Source organism: Coturnix japonica, chromosome 3, assembly GCF_001577835.2.
Source record: "Coturnix japonica isolate 7356 chromosome 3, Coturnix japonica 2.1, whole genome shotgun sequence".
Classification (NCBI taxonomy): Eukaryota; Metazoa; Chordata; class Aves; order Galliformes; family Phasianidae; genus Coturnix; species Coturnix japonica.
This window is the reverse complement of record NC_029518.1, coordinates 78,143,678-78,158,862: the sequence shown is the minus strand read 5'-3', so window position 1 is coordinate 78,158,862 and position 15,185 is coordinate 78,143,678. Positions and strand designations below refer to the sequence as shown.

Sequence of the window (15,185 nt, the reverse complement as noted above, 5' to 3'; positions counted from 1 at the left end):
GATCAATACCACCTCTCCACGTGGAGTCATCTGCAAACTTACTGAGGGTACACCCAATCTCCCCATCTAGATCACCAATAAAGATATTAAACAAGATGAGCCCCAGTACTGACCCCTGGGGGACACCACTTGTAATGGGTCGCCAGCTGGACCAACTCCAACTAATCAGTACCCACTGGGTGTGGCCCTCTAGCCAGTTCCTTACCCAAAGGAGGGTATACCTGTCCAGGCCACAGGCAGCCAGTTTCCCCAGAATACTGTGAGAGACCATGTCAAAGGCTTTGCTGAAGTCTAGGTAGACTACATCAACAGCCTTTCCCTTGTCTACCGGTCTGGTCACCCAGTCACAGAAGGAGATGAGGTTAGTCAAGCACAACCTGCCCTTCATGAACCCATGCTGGCTGGGCCTGATCCCCTAGATGCCACACACATGACGTGTGATCTCACTCAAGATTATTTGCTCCATAACTTTCCCTGGTACTGAGGTCAGACTGACAGGCTTGTAGTTCTCTGGATCCTCCTTGCTTCTTGTAGATGGGAGTCACATCGGCAAGCCTCCAATCCTCTGGAACCTCTCCAGATAACCAGAAACACTGGTAGATGGCTGAGAGCATCATGGTAATCATCCCCACCAGCACCCTCAGCACCCTCAGATATACCACTGGAGAAAGCATTCACCTACTGAGATTTGCCTAGAGGCTATAAAATCAGATAAATGAGCAACAGAATAGATAACAGTTTGCCATTTCTTGTCCTATTTCAGCTGTAAAGAGGCATGTCTACTGACCACTTGTTTTAGCATAACTCAGCCTTGAGGAAGGTTTTGAATTTTAGCCTGAGCTCCATGTCAGTACACTTCATTACAGTTTTAACCATTGCCAGCTAAAATCAGGCACATAAGTATGTCCTCTGTGCTAAATCTGGATATGTGAAATTATTTTGTTTTGCCTCTGGGTTGCCATTTGCAGGTGTGGCTCTAATTTAATTGAGAAATACATTTATTTGATAATAAAGTGTTACATTTACATAAATACTGTCCAAAGAAAGAGACAGCCTAAAATTTTAATTAGAATTTGAATGAAGTGAGATTTGTGATATCAAGTAACTTTGAGTTGATAAGGCGACATGACTATATACTCCCACTTATACCATGGTACAAGGCAATATGAAAAACCACACAGAGTAACAGATACTGTGGCAAATTTTGCACACTGTCAAAACGAAAACTTGAGCTGATCTTTTCTTTGCATGCTGTACAAGCAAGCTGATTTCTAGAAACTGCCTTTAAAAAAAGAGCATAGACAGAGTCTGGACATTATGGCAGCCAAGTAGGTCACCAAGAAAACAGCATCTCAATGATTGTAAAACAGAAATAAACACAAAGATGAAAACTAGTCTGAAAAAAAAACCTCAGAGATCCATCTGATGCAATCATTTAAATCCTAAGGGAAAAAAAAAAGAAAAGAAAAAAAGGGTTATACAAAAGTTTCTCTGAGAGGTCACTATAAATCCAGATCAACAAAGATTAAAATAGCAGCAGGGCAAATTCATAGCAAATCAATTTCACAAAATAAAAGGCTTTTATCTCACTGATAAGCCAGAAACAAACTAAAAGTACGCAGGAAAAGGTTATGCAAAGGAATATCTTCAATGTCTGATGTAATCAATCACAGTTAAACTGGGAATATTGTCCATATTTTGATAAGTTTTAAGATCACAGCATAAAACTTTAGAAGAATCCCGAGGCCAGGATAATTGGGTGTTGCAAAGATAACATGTACATTAGAGGCACTCCAAAACCTAATCAGAAACAGAATCCCATGTACAAAAAACATAATAAATCACAATCACTATTCTAAACTATGCAGTATAGGTGAAATACGGACTTAACCTGCTCTATTCACTGAATTTCCTATGAGATAAAAATCATGGGTTTGGTTTCAATTTGTTTTGCTGCTGCAAGTTAATCCCTCTTGGATGTTTTACAAATTATGAGTGTTTAGATGGCATTCAAATACACATGTAGGTTCTAATTAGATATAGAAAGCACTACAGACCATGTCACTCTTCCATATATTTCACATAAAAGAGCAGATTCAAAACACCACAGCCTAAACCTGACAAACAGTTAAACTTCAGTTATCTGTGCACTGCATTGTGGTTCCCATGCTAATGGCAGTGTATTTTCAGCTTTCCTATGAAATACATGGAGCAGTTTACATTATAGTTAGTAGAGAGTTAATGTTTAACAATTTGAGAAACATAACAAGCATGTTCTATTGTATCCTTCAAAATGTTTCATCAGAATTCCCAAAAGACAAAAATTACAGTGTTTTTTTTTTGTTTGTTTGTTTTTAGTACAGCAAAGGATAATAGTTCTTACAGATCAGCATCATTACTGTCAGCACTTGGATCACTCTTTTAAGGGTCTGATTTCCCATTTCTATCAGGCTGTACCTTTCCAAACCCTCCTCCAGAGATTTCAATTGTTTCACTTTGTCACAATTTTCTCCAAAACTTGTTTCTCCTATATATTGTTCTATTCAGTATCTGAATTAGATGAGGATTATGGTTCTCTCAAGTAACTATAATTGTAATTGTATCTCCAAACAAATGCCATCAGCTATACCAAAATAAATGTTAGGTAGGTAGGAGAGACAAAAGTCATTCTGAAAGTCCAGTTCTAAACCCAAGTTAGAGAACTTTCAAGTCATCTTGAGAATCAGGTTTGAGTAAATTTGCAACATGCTTTCTTAATTTCTCATTTACACAGTGAAGATATAAAACTATTATAAACTGGTGAGTTTTTTCTTCTTTGATCACTCAAAATGAATTCAGGAATCCAGCATATGTAGCCTACTCTTTTCATTACTGAAAACTTGTTAAGATTCTATTGGTCTTGAGTATGCATTTCCTTTCCTTTCAGCATACAAATTGTTCTTCTTTAGCCTTATCAAAATATGTGAAGACCTTATACAGTATGTAAAAAGGAGGAAGAATACTACACATTTACAAGCAATGGTGAAAACTAAGTTAACTTGAGCAACAAACTCTCAACATGTCACTTCAGGGTTCCCACAGACTGGTAGGCAGACATCCATTTGATTATGAGTCCAAAATTCAGATCCAAATGCATTCAAGACCATTCTAATTGCTAACAAAGGTTAGAATCAGTAGGAGCCCATTAGCTTTCTGTACCTTGGCATAAATTAGAGGAGCTGAATAGTAGCAGTAATTTGTGTCACTGGCATAAGCTTATGGTCAACATATACTACTGACAGACTGAATGCACTGGATAAATGTAGTAGATTTTGACACTGATAAGTATAGTGCACCTGTTTCCAATCTGGGCAATAGAGTTTACCTAACTCTCCTGTACATCAAGAAGGAAGTTTACCCTCCTTTTATTTAACTTCTCATCATTAATCTTGTTTTACATTCCATTATTTTTTTAGACTAGCCAGACAGCTGAATTTAATATCTTGCTTTGCCTTTCTTGCCATGGACCTCCAAATCAACACATAGTAACAAAAGGCTATGGGCAATTGTTAACTCGGAGTTGCCTGTATTTGCTTTAAATTTTAAGTTGCTTTATTACTTTCACTATTCCTAAATGTCCTTCTGCAGAAATTGAAAAGCTGTAATTTCCTTAACTGCATTTTCCTAGTCATATCCATAGAACTGTTAAAAACAGTAGCTCTAATGCTGACTCGTTTTCCATTGCGTCCTATGACATTTGTGTTCAGTGACTATGAATAGTAGGATTCAGAGGTGTTTTACCCACGAACTGAGCAGCAATGCATTACTTTTAATTCCAGCTCCAAAAGATTGTAAATCAAAACTGCAAACTCATTTTACAAATTTTTAAGAAGGAAATTGAACGTATGCTGATGTGACTTAATTGGTATGTTCAGATAAAAGGCAAGAATCTTAACAAATATGAGGAAGGGTTGCTCTGATAGGAAGGAAGGAAGGAAGGAAGGAAGGAAGGAAGGAAGGAAGGAAGGAAGGAAGGAAGGAAGGAAGCGCAAGAAGGAAGGACTACGGAAGGGAAAGGAAGGAAGGAGGAAGGAAGGAAGGGATGGAAGGGAATGGGGACAGGAAGAAGAAAGGAAGGAAGGAAGGAAGGAAGGAAGGAAGGAAGGAAGGAAGGAAGGAAGGAAGGAAGGAAGGAAGGAAGGAAGGAAGGAATCCTTAGAAAAATTAAAACTGCATATCTTTTGATGTTTGATAACATCTATTTGGCAAAAACACATGGTACACAAACTTGTGTTCCAGTGATAGATTCTAAAAATTCTGTATGATCTCAAATTGACACTGAGACAATTTGCTTCTATCTAGTGTTTCTACAGTATTTTTTCCCCAGTTTATACAACATACGTGTAAAAAAAAAAACCTTCTAACTTACTTTGATTTCTTTCTTACAAGCCAGCATATGTCAGGTAATTATCCCAGGTATGTAACTTTGAGTCAAATGAGCTAGAGAAAATATTTTTTTCTGGAAAATTTTAGAATATCTTCCTTGCAAAGAGTGGAAAAGATTGTTGCAGGTTCTTCACTCCCTGGCACAGTGTCATCTTTTTTCTTTTTTTTTTTTTTTTTTCCTAGAATAAACAAAAGGCAAAATGAAAAAGAAAAAAAAAAAAGTGTATATTTGAGATGTTCATTTGCAGGCATATGCAAACTAGCTATAACCATAATGCATTTTCTGCTATTGCAAGTTCTTTGGAAGACATTTTTTCCTTATTGTATCTATCTGTCTCACCTACATCCCTATTCGCTCCTCATAATAACTCAGTATTATAACATTTGGCCTCCTCTGGTAAATTGCTTGTATTTTCTGGTGAACAGCCTGTCCTACTGACTAATTTCATACAGCTAAAATTAAAAACAGCACTGAGCTTTACTTTACTGAAAATATGTGTTTTTAACATAAATTGATAAAATTTTACATGTAAGATATAAATCACATAAAGCTGGGCCTATATCTGGGAGACTTCTGTCTCCAAAATACCATTAGTATTACAATAATAAAAGTAGGACTTTAGAGAGGCCATCCTAGTTTAGCTAGGGAATTGCTTTCCTGACATTATCATTATATGAACACAAAGCTCTTTCTATTTCCAGCTCCCACTCACAGTTTATAAATAGCTGTGGAGATCTGTACAAAAACAGGTTGCAAACAAAATGGAAGGAACCTGTAGTGAGAACAAACCTATCTTTTTGCTAGAGTTTAATTATTGTTTGTACTGCTGCAATGACCACAGTCAAAGTACTAAAGTGCCCTGCATGCTTTAGAAATAAAATCTGTCCTTTTTCTTTGGGATCTTGAGAAAATTACTCATAAAACAAGGTTAAAGAGGAGTCCTGTAGCGGTATGTATGTTGTCACAATAGCTGAGTTTAGAAATAGTGTTCCTTATAACGTTCGACACTACCACTCATTCTGTGTAGCATTGGAATGGCCACAAATCCTTGGTGGGATGATGGCAAAAGAGAGTAAAGGTCAAAGGAAGAACCTGGCAGTGCTGTAGTCTCTGTAGTTCAGAGGAAAAAGCATAGGGGTTGCTTTATCTCAGACCCCCTCAGAATGTAATGTTCTGACAGCAATTAGGAAGTACCAATTGCAGCAATAGCACACTGGGGGCCTTCAATCCACAGCAGCTGGCCCATATACCATGTGATCTGGCCTTCCTGAGGAAAGGCACTATCAAAATTAGACTTTGGCTGGCAAAGATCTCTGGGACAAAGAACAATTTGTATAGGAAGAAATGATCGTAAAGGTTCCGATAAAAAAAAAATAAAATAAGAATTGGACTTCTGCCAAGCAGCAGATTGAATAGCTTTAGGAGCATTTCAAGAGATCAGTTTCCTGTTGCAAGGGAATTACCCTACACATTTATTCTTTTTTTTCCTTCACTGCTTTTTTAGAGATGCTAATAAACATGCAAAAAGACAGTAATATTCAGTGAGTCTATAGTCAGAATGCTCATCTTTCAGAAAACTCTTCACTGTGTCTACCAGGTCTGCCCCTGAGACTGAAGAGCATCTATCTTTCCAAGGAGTTTGTTCTTGTGACCTTCTTGCCCCAGGTATTTTCAACTGGAAATCTTTAAGTCTGAAAGCAGATTGCACATTCTGTTCAAAGAAGATCTGAAAAGAGACTCAATAAAATGTTTAAGCTCTTGGCCCCAGGAGTAAATTTCATAACTGAGGATTTGACATCCATACAGAATGACACAGAATCGTAGGGGTTGGAAGTTACCTCCAGAGATCATCGAGTTCAACCCCCCTGCCAAAGCAGGTTCTCTACACCAGGTCACACAGGTAGGCATCTGTGCGGGTCTTGAATATCTCCAGAGAAGGAGACTCCACAACTCCACTGGGCAGCCTGTTCCAGTGCACTGTCACCCTCACTGTAAAGAAGTTCTTGTTCACATTCTTGTGGAACTTCCTATGCTCCAGTTCCTGGCCGTTTCTCTTTGTCCTGTCTCCACTCTGCTGAATATATATATACGATATATAAAGCACAGACAAATATGTAAGTGACTCAGAATAATAACAGGAAAAGTTGAAACCCTGCTGTCCAGACAATAAAAAATTATGAGGATACTGATATGTTTGAAATCTAATTTCTCCAGAAATGTTCCATGCAATGCCAGATTGCAGAATAGCAATCCTTTCCAATCACAACCCACAGTCATGAATTCTTCTTCAAGAATAGTCTAGATCCAAATATATTCTTTTCACAGTATCACAGTATCACAGTCTCGTGCGTATTGGAAGGGGCCTTAGAGATCATCAAGTACAACCTCCGGGATTCGAGCCTCCTGTGTAGCAGAGCAGCACTTCTACCACTTGCACCACAGGGGGGATTCGAACCCGGGCCTCCGGTGTTGCAATTCCTACCACTGCGCCACCGGGGCACACCTCATATATGCTGATGGAATGGTTTCTGCATAACTGTCTTTAGGTTAATATACTGCAGACAAAAAAGCTGTCTTTAGCATAAAATTTATTTTCAATTTCATACTCATGTTTCCTATTTTCTTATCGACGTACTATCAGTTGGAAGTAGATTGTAATCTAGAAATGAAAATAACCCTTTCCAAATGGAAGCAGAGAGGAGAATAAGAACATAAACTATCTAGCCAACTGTGGTTCTCAGGAGAATACCTCAGTAAACAACTGAGGAATGTTAAGATCTCAACAAGTCAATCAAAAATATCTGTAAGGGATTCCCTACCATATTATACCAATTTAATCTCATTCTAAAGCAAGCAGTAGACCCACTGGATAGAAGATAAGAAGAAAAGATTACAAACATCAACATGCAGAACTTATTTGACCCTTTCCTTCTTAATTCAAGCAATCAAAAATATATTGATTAAACTAAAGTGGAATCAATGCAAAATCTTGGAAACTATTTAAAGGAATGTCTGCATCCTGTTTGGGGCAGCTAAATTCAAGAAAGTATTTAGAGAATTATAGGAGGCAAATTATATCCTCTGGAGCAAAAGACTGAAGGATACAGTTTGGTTTAATTTTGGAAGAAATCTAAACCCAAATAATCCCAGAAATGATTTAGGCAGAAAATTCATTAGTTGCCTTAGAAAATGACCAAAGCCACTTCTGAAATTCTGGGAAGTATGAAATTCCTTTCATTGCCATCCTTCCTAATGAGAAAACTCAAAAATATTTGCTCTTTATGGGGTCAGGACATCCATGTCTACAGTGGTAATGAAATTATTGATATTTCCTCTTTTGTTTACTATTTACAGTGTCTGGCTTAGTTCCAGTAATAATCTCATCATTAGCAACGCAAAGTCAGCAGAAAATGTATAAAAGGACAGAAGGTTGAAACAGTTTTAGCCCTTATAAGTTAGAGGACTGTTTACCAGACCGAGGACTAAGGCTCCCATCCTATGCAGCGCTTCTCTCTTTAACCAAACAGATGACTAACTGTTAGCAACAGGAAGGAGAACGATAATAACGTCTTTCTTATGCTGTTTAGTGCGGCAGAATGAATTTGACAAAGAGCCATGAAAAGTATTAAACTTGTTTCTCATGATTATATTTCTAATTTCAGAAAACTCAGAAGACACCATGCGTATTGTCATGAATAGAAAAACTATTTTAAATAATCTAAATTGGAGGGAGATATCAGGTGTTAATTATCCATATAAACATTAGTAAATCCAGAAAATAGTGATTCCAAAGGTCTCTTTTTTCATGTTAGAAGGCATTAGCCCTTTGTTCTTAATCATAACTGAAATTTTCTACTTCAACATTGAGTATGGTCAAAACCAGTTTGGAGGGTCTTTTGTTTTGTTGTTGTTACAGTTGTTGTTGTTGCTGTTGTTTTATTGAATGTTTAGAGATTAAGACATGCACCTTTTAAATAAGCAGCAGAAGACAAGGATTCAACTTGGCTGGATATCCACCAAGGAAGTAATCAGAATCTAAATTCCTGTTTTTAAGTCACACTAAATTTATGCCCATATTTCAGATCAAGTATATTCACAGTACACCACAGAGCTTCATCAACCCTGCAGTCTAGAATTTGTCCTTTCTAAATTGACATTAATCTAATTTCCAACCTTTTAGTGTTCAGTCTTACATTATGCTGACATTTGAAATATGTTTGAAATATACATTAACTCTTTACTCTTTTAAATGTGGCAAAAAGAAATAAATTACTAGTAGCTCATGTATTACACTGAAATGCTAGAGACTTCTGTTTAACTCATTATCCTAAATCAAACAGACCTGATTTGAAATCGAGTTTTCTGTTTCTCTAATCTCTAGTCAACTCTGGACCATCCTGGACCAAAGATAATATTGTTCCACTATGGATAAAATGGATAGACATTCAAGAAGTTAGAGACCAAAAGCATAAGAAGGCAGACACTTAACTAATACGCATGGCACACATTCCAGCAAATGTTTTTACATATTGCTATGGTGGAATTAACTCTAGTCAGTCACTATATACTAGAGACGCAGCACAGTTTGAGGATTAAGCCAGTCTCCTGAGAGATTCAGATTCAAATCTCAGAAAAAGGAACAGAGGATTAAATTTAAAGTCTTGATTTCTTAATGAGTGGCTTGATCCTACAGTGGAAAATCTACACCACATAATTGTGCTTGGAAGCCATGTGAAGCCCTTCATTTATTTTGCTTTTCTTAAAAGTACACAATTTTAGGTCAAATGTATCTTTTTCTGTTACAGAGGTGAAATGATGATTGTTTTTGTACCTCATGGTTTCTGTACCTTAAATGCTTTCCCAAGAAGTCTAATAAAGAGCTAATATAGATGTCTGAAAGACTGTAGTACTCCAAACATTGGAGTATATTCATGACAGATTAGAAAAGCATCTGCCAGCAATGACATTCACTGATCCATAACCCCTTGGGACAGGAAAATGGATTGGGTAACTTCCTGAAGTTCTTTACTAGCCTTTATTTTTTTCCTCTAATTTTCTGTCCTTCAGGAAGGAACTGTCTGGTTTTAGCACTAGCAAAAGCAGAAAATCCTCCCACAAGCTCAAAGATCACTGGTCCCATTTGAATACAAGAAATTAGATTCAACTGCATAGGTCTGAGATACAGACATATGTTCTTAGGGCTTGCAAGTACACTACTTGTCCATTTAATCTGATACTCTGAACTATAGTATTGACATTCAACATCAGGATGATGAGGTAAGAGAATGTATTGATATCCTGCTGAATAAAGGTAGAAAATCACATCCTGTGGTATATTGAAAGTATTGTATCAACAGGTTGAATATGTTCATCGATAGTCACATTTGATTGTACTGCATTCCTACTTGTTTTCACAAGTGGATACATTACTAACAAAGCTCTGGAGCACTGTAGTGATTTCACACTGATGGGCAGCTAAGCTTCACCATGCTGCTTTCTCCTCCCATTCTTCAAGGGACTGGGGGAAGAAAATGAGGGCTCAAGGGCTGATGTAAAGACAGGGCAATTGCTCACCAATTACTGCAGCAGGCATGACAGACTCAGCACGGGGAGATAAATGTAATTTATCATCTATTACCAAGACAACCAGCGAGAAGCTAAAAGCAAACAACAAACACCTCCCCTCTACCCCCTCTCCTCTCCCACCTCTTGCCCTAAGCAGTGCAGAATGGGAAATAGGGGCTGTGGTCAGGTCATAATGCTTCGTATCTGCCACTCCTACAAGGTCACTCTGACCTTGACTTAGGGAGCTGTCTAGGCCATGAACAGCCATCTTCTCAAGAGAATGGGAAACAGTTTCAAATGCTTTTCTAAAATCCAGGTAAACAAAATCCACAATATGTTAACATTATATCTTGTACAATGCAACACTATCCTATGGCAAGGGCAGTAACTTTGAAGAAAGAAACATTTATACCAATTTGGCCACATAGTAAAACAAAAGATGACATACTGTAAAGAACCACAAAATAATGGCATTCCAAGAGTTGGAAGAGGCCTCTGTAGACATCTAGTCCAATACTCCTGCTAAAGTACATTCCCTACAGGTTTCATCACATGTTGCACAGGGAAGTGTACAGGTAGAACTCTTGAATATCTCCAGAGAAGGCTTCACAACCTCTCTGGACAGCCTGTTCCAGTGCTCTGTCACCCTGTAAGTAAGTTATTTCTCAAGTTTGTATGGAATTTCCTGTGTTTCAGTTTGTGCCTGTTATCTTTGTCCTGTCACTGGAAAAAAGGAGAAGCCACACAGAGGCAGAAATGGACAGCTCTGACCAAGGGACAGTAGTAGAGACTGCGTAGGAGAAATACTGAGCCTGAAGAAGAGGAAAGTCAACTAAGATTAAATATAAAATGGAATTCCTGACCACATGGAAGGGGAAAATGAAGTAATAACATTTCACCTCTGACTCTGAGGTTGGAAACAGCTGCCCTTGAAGAATATTTTGAAGAAGGTTGGTGTGGCCTGGTGCACAGTGTGAAGGATTCAGATCACTGGAATAAAAAAAAATTAATATATAGTCATGTGGCAAATGAGACCAAGAAAACAATGTTGTTAGTATTGATTGGTTCCTGTAATGTCTGCAGAGAAGGGAAAAAAAAAAAAAAGTGGAAGGAAAAAAAGATACATGAAGATCCTTGAAAACAAGGAAAATGTAGTGCAAGTAGACAAAACATCATGCAAAAACAGCTAAGATATTAGCATAGCCATAACAGTAAATAAGACATGAGACCTTAGGTTCTAGGTAGACAATTATTTGCGTGTGGTAGTGTAGGAATTAGAAAACTGTAGGTGGGAAGTTTCCCCCTGTTCTCTGCTCATGGCTATAATGGGTAAAGACAGAAAAGAGAGCAGTAGTTTGTTTCAAGCAGTATTATCCTTGTGGTACTTACTGCACAGGCCAAAGAGTTTTTGTGAGCTGACAGAAGGAGTTGTTTGCTTTCATCCACCTGCAGGTTGTATATATACTTCTATTTTTCTTAGCAAATCAGTGACTTTTAGTAATATTTCTCAGTGGTATCAGTTTCATGGTTATGTTCAAGAACTTTTAAACCAGCATCTGCCTTATTTCTTTAAAAATCTTTATTTGTTTCAATTGCAGTATGAATAAAAAATACTTGCATCCTCCAAGAGTTGAATGGGAGTTAAAGTTTTATTTCTCAGCTCTGCATTTTTTGTCTGGTATCTCCTTGCTAGCTGGACTGGCTCATACTGATTTTATTGTTAGTTTCTTAATTCTCCTCACCTTTTCAACAGGATTCCATAAAATCCAGTTAAGGGTGTGAATTCCCTTACACTGGAATCATCCAGAGCTGGGCATCTCAAAGTTACAGTTGCCCTGGAAAACATAACTCATACTGAGATCATTTAGATGCTTCTGGAAAGTAATCTTTTAAGATAAAGAACAACTTCTAAAGTTAGAATATTTACCTTGTCCTCAGTTCTTAAACAGAAATGAAGTCCCATTTATTTTTCCAAAATTAACGCTGTATGTGAGAATGTGCCCAAATAAAGCAGAGTAGAATCTGAATTAAGGCTTCAGACTATTTTTATGAAATAAGACTGGAAAAAAAGGGGAGTCTGATGTTGTCTCCTACACATGGCTAGAGAAAGTACATCAAAATAGGAAACAGCGTAGCTAAATAAACAAACAAATAAATAAAAATCACAAGATGAGTAATGGAATAGTCTTTATGGTTAGCTGTATATACAATGGCTCCTTCAACCAACTTGTGACTCCTGCATTACCTTTCACTGTACTTTAGTTAGTTTAGAACAAGTTTTACACCTTTAATCCTGTACAAATAATCTGTGGTTCTGAAAGCTTCTGTTCAAGTCTGGACTTACTGAGTCACTAGCAGTTTGAAAGGCTTCAGGAAATGTATGATTCACAGAGCTCAGTCATGAGCCCAGCAATACAGACAGTAGAGGTTTCCAGCCACTGAGCATCATAACACACCCAATTTCAGAGGTTTTTTGTGAGAGTTTGTAGCATTAATTCTTAGCAATAGTGTATGTGGAGTTCTGGTATGGCACTGCAGACTTTTGAAAATGTCTCTTTGTGACTTTTGTCCTACTGCTTGCAAATAGCTAAATAAAATTAAATCTTGAAAAATATCTTGATGCTTAGATATTACAAGTTTGGGAACATTCTGATGTCTTCTGCAATGGAGTTTAATAAAAAACTAAGCACTCTGGTGGCAAGTAAGATGTAACATTTAGAGTGTGATTTCACCAAAAAAGTGTACACTGTATAGTGAAAATTTAAGGGTCAGTTTCTATGCTGTATTGGTTATTGTTTTTGCATTTATCAGTTTTATATCTGTCTTGCCTGTATCCTAAGAATTTTTTTCTACTGCTAACTAGGAGGACTTTGCACGGAGCTTCTTTTAGGGGTACTGAAAACTTTCAAGACTGTCTGAGAGGGACTCTTCAGGAAGTATTGGCTTTACTGATCTCTCAAAGAGCAACTTCATTTTTTTCTATTCTTGTAAGTATACATGCATTTTTTTCTGAATTACTTGTCATAAACTATTTAGTAAGGCTTAGCATTAACTCTCTACCTTACTGCTCCTTCTCCCATTGTTTCTGAAGTCTAGCTTCAAGGACATGAGTTTCACTGCGAATGATTATCAACAGAGGGTACATCTACAAGCTAGAATATTCTCACTTCTATTCAGGCTATCTTAAGCCACATAAAGGACCTCTGATCTGCAATTCCATAAGCAACATATATCATAGCCCTACAATGACTATGAAGATATATCTGTTTGCTTAGTCTCTTTTGGAATGGTGTATCTCCAGGAACAAAGCCAAGGGATTAATTCTTCTTTATATTTCTTAGCGATCTTCCTTTGTACTACTGGAATTAAAAGATATACCTCACTTCTAAGTGTTTATGTTTTAGTGGATGCATTTATGTGATACTTGATGCCTTTTGCACAATACTGGATGGAGAGAAGAAAAATGAAAGCAACAAAAATACTATTGTAGTGTTTTCATAACCAACTGGATGGCCATGAAATCCGCTGCAACCATGGCTCTGTCTCAAAGTATATGTTAGTGTTTCAGGCAGGAATTGTACAATTCTACAGTGAGATTACTTAAATACAGATGGAATGTTTGATGTGGCTGCAGAATTTTGCGCATGGGGACATAGGAGCAAATATGTCCCACTGACATGGTTTTGTAATGTTGCTCCACTGCTCTTGGTGTGGAGATATTAATTTATTAAAAATAGTTGCCTGCGTGACATCAGAAACTTGTTGAAGTAATAGCTCATTTTGGAGAATAGGGTTAGGGCTGAGATGCATATGCCTACAGCCTGCTTTGCTGAAAACACATATGAACATGTCAGCTACAACAGATACACTCTCCAGTTTTGACCTTGAAGACAAGTTCAAAAATACAAGTTTGAAATTTCTTTTAAAGGCACGTCTCATTAGGGGTATAAAGGAGGTCTTTCAGCATAAATAAACTACTTGCATAGACAAACCATGATGTATTGTTCCTTATATTCTCAACAGGATAGGGGTCCCCACTACTAGTTTGGCATGTTATTTTGGCCAACAATGTTAACATAACTCCTGGCCAAAGCAATGTTCTATTCAAGTCCTGGGAAAAGACAATTTAATTACACACAGAGCATCTGTGAAGGCTTGTTCAGAGTTCATCTGGCAGACTGAAAGCAAAATAGCATAAGGCCTACAAAACCACTTGAACATCAGTGTTATAAAAACTTGATGCTTAATGATAGTCTGATACAATACCCTCTAGCTGCAAGACCAAAGAACATAAGAAGGACTTAGCATATTTCTGTTTTTGTGAATCAGTTTACTCATGCAAAAGGCAAAAGAAAAAAGGGATAATAAATCTCTGCATCTGATCATGTAATATGATAGTTCTCAAGTGCTTTCTTGTTACAGGGTAAGATAGAAAATCTGCTGTTTTTATCCTAGGAAGTACAGAAAACTGCTGAACTTATCCTTGTACTAAGTGATGGCTTCCAACATGATTTTGAAATGAACTTTGTTTTCTCCTATTATTAGTTAGTCTTAATGTGTTTGTGAATTTTGACGAATAGGATTCCATGTATTTTGTTTTTCAGGTGATTTGTATTTTCTTGTTAAGTTCAAAACTTCAGAGGTCTGAGTACAAGTATATCCTTCTAATACGCCGACGACTATAGTACTATACAAAGGAGAAATAATCATCAAATGAAGAAGAGACAGAAGGAATATGCATGCCAAACAAGAAAAAGTAATATTTATTTTCTATGATTTTCTAAATAATTTTAATTGCCATTTAATGGCATAGGCTTGTGTTTGAGCATAGAATTGAACTGCAACAGATCTTTTATCAGCTGTTGCTTCTGTCTATCAATTTTTAATTTAATCATCAGAATTAAAATTACAGGCAAGAATTCATAATAATATTGAAATTCCAGCAGTAAATGAAAAGGCAGACTTTGAGTATAGTGATGATACAGCTCATCAGTTGCTGGAAGCATATAATGAGTAGTATGAGTGGACCTGTAATGTTCTCCTGTCTCAGTCACTGCTGAACAGGCAATGAGTGACTGATAGCTGCAGTAAAGAATATGGAGTCTGGGAACTTTTCTGTGTATGTTTTCATGACATCTTTTAATCCACACAGACTTTAAGTACTAGAAGCTAATGGTAAGTTTAAAAAAAGCTC

At 37.1% G+C, this 15,185-nt stretch overlaps 1 long non-coding RNA gene across 1 annotated transcript; it reads left to right on the top strand.

Annotated features, from left to right (window-relative positions):
• The first annotated feature begins 10,215 nt into the window (after positions 1–10,215).
• On the top strand, positions 10,216–14,901 carry LOC107312081. Its single transcript, XR_001554384.2, has 4 exons — positions 10,216–10,307; positions 10,688–10,941; positions 12,855–12,978; positions 14,596–14,901. It is a non-coding gene; the product is annotated as an uncharacterized LOC107312081 (long non-coding RNA).
• The last annotated feature ends 284 nt before the right edge of the window (positions 14,902–15,185 follow it).